Source organism: Dipodomys ordii, unplaced genomic scaffold, assembly GCF_000151885.1.
Source record: "Dipodomys ordii isolate 6190 unplaced genomic scaffold, Dord_2.0 Scaffold193, whole genome shotgun sequence".
Lineage (NCBI taxonomy): Eukaryota > Metazoa > Chordata > Mammalia > Rodentia > Heteromyidae > Dipodomys > Dipodomys ordii.
Window position 1 is genome coordinate 1827901 of NW_012267409.1, and position 5850 is coordinate 1833750.

Consider the following 5850-nt stretch of genomic DNA (forward strand, 5'->3'; position numbering starts at 1 on the left):
TAGGTAGTGTTGTCTATCCAGGTCTTACGACTTTACTCTAAAGGACTACTTAGAGGAAGCTCAGAAAGGATTTTTAAAAAATGCTTTGATCAAAGTATAATTTAAATTCCACAAAATTTATCCATCTGATGTATTGTCTTTGATAAGCTTCCTCCCCACCCCCCAGTACTGGGCCATGAATTCAAGGCCTCGAACTCTCGATCGGCTTTTTTCATTCAAGGCTGGCACTCTACCACTTGAGCCTTCTGACTTTTTGCTGGTTAACTGGAGATCAAAGTCTCATGGACTTTTCTGCCTGGGCTAGTTTCGAACTGTGATCCTCAGATCTCAGCCTCTTGAAGAGCTAGAATTATACATGTGTGAACCACCAACGGCTGGCTTTAATACATTTTAATTTATACAGATGTGCAACCATCTCTCTGATCTACTTCCAACATTTCCATCACTCTGACTCTCTCTTGCAAATTCTGTGTCTACTTGCAGTCAGACCCTCTCTCCCTTTTGCTTCCAGGAAGCCCCCGACTACTTTCTGCCTGTTTTTTTTCCTAGAAATTTTGTATAAATGGAATCACAGCCTATGTCATTGTCTGTGTTAATGTTTTCTGCCTTAAAGCATGTTTTTGAGCTTCACAGCTATTACTACTGATACCCTTAGTTCTTCTGAAGTTACTGAACACTACTTGCTATTATCTGGACCCCAAATATCCCTGAAAGGGCCATGTGTTGAAGGCAGTCTCCAGCATGTGGCACTATCAGGAAGTGGTGGAATCTTTGGAGGGTAGGGCTAAGCAGAAGGAAGTTAGGTCACTAGAAACATACCCTAGATGCATTGGGATACTGAGCCCATTTCTCCTTCTTCCTCTTTCTTGGCTTCCGAGCCACCATGAGGTGAGCAGATTCCTCTGCCACAGGTTCCCCTCCAGGTGTAAGTCTTTGTCACAGGCCCCAAAGCAATAGGGTCAAGTGACCAGGAAGTGAAATCTCTGAGACAATAAGCCAAAACAAACCCTTTCTCTTTATAAGCTATTCACTACAGTAATGGTCTCAGCTATTCACTATAGTAACAAAAGCGAGCACAGTAATCTACTCGTGGGAAGTCTGTGTTTGATAATTTGGAAATGTTGAGACCAGAGGATCTTTAGGGCCCCTTCTAGTTCTCACAGTCGGCACCACCATAAACCAACTCTTTTATAAAAATGTTATTTCTCTATTGGCATTTGGACATGTCTGTATATTGTATAACAATGTACCTTGATCAGACACAACCCCCTCCACCTCAACCAATCTCAACTGGCTTCACTGTTCCATTTGCACATGTACATGAAATATTCTGACCATATTCACCTCCCTCACCCTTTCTGTTCACCCTCCCCTTCCCACTGTACCTACACTCCGATCGGCTGTGTTTCACTTTTCTAATATTCTTTTTGTTTTGTTTTGGTCTGTTGTGGGGATTGAACTCAGGGCCTGGGCATCTTTATGCTCAAGGCTAGCACCCTACCACTTGAGCCACAGCACCACTTGTAGTTTTTGAGTGGTTTAATTGGAGATATGAGTCTCACAGGGACTTTTCTTGCCTGGGGTTGGCTTGGAACCATGATCCTTAGATATCAGCTTCCTGAGTAGCTGGGATTACAGGTGTGAGCCAAGGGCACCCAGCTTTAACATTCATTTTTAGTAAAGAGCACGTTAATTGTGTAAAGGAGCTTTCACTGTTATTTCACACATACAGTTGACACACTTTAATCAGATGGGCCTTTCCTCCCCCACCTACTCTTGCATTCCTCAGACCTCTACCCTTATCACTCAACAGCTTTGGGTGAATTTTGTTCTGCTGCCTGAATTCAAATATGCAAAGTATTTCGGTATTGAGGAGCAATCCCTACTAAAGTTATTTAAAAAAAAAAACAAAACTAGCATATTCAGATATATACACCTAAGTTTATCACTCTAGATTGTTTATTTGTCAAATGTGTGTGTGTTTTCATAATACTAGATGGTTGAGCTAAGAAAATAACTTCACAACTAAAATGGAGTGCAGTCTATTCACAGAGCCCTCGGGTGAGAAAAGAAAGGGCAGAGCATTGTCAGCACAGGAAATGTGAGAGCAAGGATAAGGGAATTCATATTCATGTATTAACCCAATTACCAAATGCACCTTGCCAATCCGGAACACTATGGGTTTAAAATGGGATTTCACATCATTTCGTCCCAAGTGACACAGAGAGTATTATTAATGAAACATTCTTTCCCCAGGCAAGGCTCCGGTGGAGCTCCTCTCAAATGCAATCACAAGAGAGCCTTTATTTAAGGTTGGAAATTCTATTTACCCAAGAGCCCGGATGACTATTTCTCTGCTCTTGCAAAACAAACAAACAACAAAATAATACCCTGGCAAAGTAGATGCAAAAACTAACGGAAGGGATTGGAAAGAAATGTGAAATCAGGAATGCAGGTCCAGGTGGACCAACTTGCATTAGAAACATAGCCATAACGTATTTTTCTCTGCTGCTAAAAAAGAAAAAGGGAGGCTACATGTATCAATGTGACAAATGAAACATGGAAATTAAGGTGTAGATGTGGATGTGTACTAGGTTTGAATTCAGGGCCTCTCTCTTGATAGGCTGATGCTCTACCACTTGAGCCATGCCTCCATCCCTGCTTTCTGCTGTTTCTTTAAGAGGTCCTTGTAAACTCTCCAGGCTGTCCTCAAACCACAATTCTCCTCCAGATTTCAGCCTCCTGAGTAGCTACGATTATAGGCATGAGCCATTAGCATCCAGCTTGCATGCATACATTTTGAACAGAGTAGGCTTTGTTGTGTGGCTTTACTTTGGGCACAAGAGAACTCCTCAATAAGTGTGATTTAAGGAAATGAACCCTGAAGTTCAATAACAACAAAACTCTGGTATCAGCACTGAGGATCCATCCAGGGATGGATGGATCCTGTGTTTTCACAGGAGAGCTGGGCACTAGTGACTCATGCCTGTAAATCTTAGGTACAGGAGACTAAGATTGGGAGGATCAAGGTTTGAGGCCTGCAGGGGGGAAAAACAGTTCAATAGGAAAAGCCGGTGTGATGGTATGTGCCTGTCATCTTAGCTACAGCAGGAAGTACCTGTCCTCCCATTCCCCTCTCCTTCCCCCTGCAGTGCTGGGGTTTGAATTCAGGGCCTTGTACTAGCTAGAGAGGGTCCTCTACCACTTCAGCCTTGCCCAACGTCCCTTTCTGCTTTCTTTTTCTGATGAGTCACGTGGGTTGGTTCGTTGGTTGGATGGTTTGTTTTTGTTTTTTCCTCAGGCTTGGATTGTGATCATCCCACTTCTGCCTCCCATGTAGCCGGGACAACATGCACAGCTTTTTTGTTGAGCTGGAGTCTCGCTAACTTTTTGTTCAGGTTGGTCTTGAGCCTTGATCCTTCCATCTCCACTCCTGAGTATGGCTAGGATTACAGGTAGGAGACACTGTGACTGGCTCCTCCTTTACATTCCCTATTCCACAGTTTGATAATGTTTCACCAGGAATCTGGAAGAAGCTATTCCCTAGGGTGTTGGGTAATTTCTATGTTACACTTGGTTTATTAAAAAATAAACAGAACAGCTGAGCACCAGCAGCTCATGCCTGTAATCCTAGCTACTCAGAAAGCGAAAATCTGAGGATTATAGTTTGAAGCCAGCCTGTACAGGAAAGTCCATGAGACCCTTATCCCCACTTACCAGCAAAAAGCAGTTAGCAGAACTGTGGTTCAGGTGGTAGAACACCAGCCATGAGCAAAAAATGCTACGGGACATTGATCAGGCCCTAAGTTCAAGCCCCAGTACCAGCATCGCGCATGTGCGCGTGCGAGCCCGCGCGCGCGCACACACACACACATATGCACGCAAGCATGCACACACCGACATGCACATATACACTTGGGATGGGCACTGTTCTAGACCAATGGATCTTATGAAAAAGCTGATTCTGAGTCAGAAATTTTCAGTGGGGCTTGACTTTATTTTAACTAGCCCCCAAGGGGCACAAACACTGCTGGCCTGAGACTACCTGGAGTACTAAATTTCTAGGCACTTGGGATATATAATAGGCAGGCAAAATAAAGATCCTTTGACCTTGGGGAACTTCTCATCTGTCTGGAAGCAAACTGAATTCAAAGAAGGCTAAAGTCAGAGCCCTCAGAGTCTTAGAAAAATCCCAGCTGCAAGAAAGCTTAGGGGGTTAATCTAATCAAAGCCCAATTTAGGGTGTGGAGACACTGCTGGTTACAGTGGGGAAGGCAGTTAGTCAAAGTCCCTCTGTTTGCTGTGACAGCTTTAGGACAAGGCTATTTGACCCCCCCATTCCTCTGAGTTACCAGTGTCCTCAGCCACCTCATGGGGGGAGGGGCAGAGCCCCAATCATGGAGGAAAGTCTGTCACAGGAGGGTCCCACTGTCTAGATTTGCTCTGTATCTGTTTAGTGACATACGAGGAAATATGGAATTAGATCCGCCCCACCTACCTTTGTTTTTCTGCATTACTAACTGTGAAGCAAGGATGAGCCAGAGTAGAACTACTCAGGAGCAAATTCAGAGGGCTGGCATTCCATCACAACACTACACCGAGTGAGGAGTTACCACCCATTAAATTAGATCAATTGGAGCCTGTTCCTAGTTTGGGAGTGGGATAACAACTCCTGACAGCATCTGAGGGGGCTCCTGGGCTTTGGCTTAGAAAACCATTACGCATGACACACCAAAAAGCAATCCCTTCCTCTACTCACTTCCAGGATCTGGGACACAAACTTTTCCATTCATGCCAGTTGTATTAGAGCAGGAGCAAATTTCACCGAGGAACTAGAAATGCAAACAGTGGGGGGTACACCAAACACTAATAATGTAACAAAGGCAGGACAGAGAAACTTTAGTACTTTTTGATGTCACTTTATTATTTATCCCTTTGCCAATATTCAAACAGCAGGCAGGCAGCAATAAACCATTGAGAAAGAGAGGAGGGGTTGGGGGGAAGAGTGTCTCTGTACAACAGATATCTGACATATGGTTTACCTCAGTTCCTTCTGGGAAATCTGGAAGTCAGATGCCCTGGCATTTATAGAGTATAACAATGTTAAAAATGACTTGTATCCAAAGTATTGCTTGATGGTCTGACTTAGAAAGAGGTCTGTTCAAGTTTTATGGAAGGCTAGTATGCAGGCAGACAATGTTTTGATAAGACAGGGTGCAATGAAAGTTTAAAAAAAAAGGCTGTCTCCAATTTCTTTTCTTTTTCTTTTCTTTCTTTGTATGCTGGTACTGAAGCTTGAACTTGGGGCCTCACATGGACTTGCTTAGCCTTTTCTGCACAAGGCTGGTGGTTCTACCACTTAAGCTGCACTTTCACTTGTTTTTTTTTTTTTGTTTGTTTGCTGGTGTCCCTTGGATTCATCTGCCTGGGCTGGCTTCAAACTGGGATCCTCAGATTTCAGCCTCTGGAGTAGGTGTGATTACAGGTGTGAGCTGCTGGTGGTGCCTGACCGGTTGCAAATTTTTGACCCCTCATTTAGGATGATTCCATTTGAAACAAGGATGTTCGCAAGGGTCAGTAGTTAGCATCCTGTCACATCCTGCCAATCTAGACCAGCAGGCTGTACTTGTTCCTTTAAAAAACGTCCTCCAGCAATTCTGACCTGACCCTCAGGGGTCCACCATTAAAACGATATTCAGCGTGCATCCCATAATTTCCATTTACACAAAATAAGAGGGTCTCCTCTTCCAGTGGCCTAATCCTAAAGACCTGCTAGCTACACAGAGATGGAATTGTATGATGGCAGAAATGTAAAAGCCAAACATCCAAGCAAAACCAAATCCTAGGGGG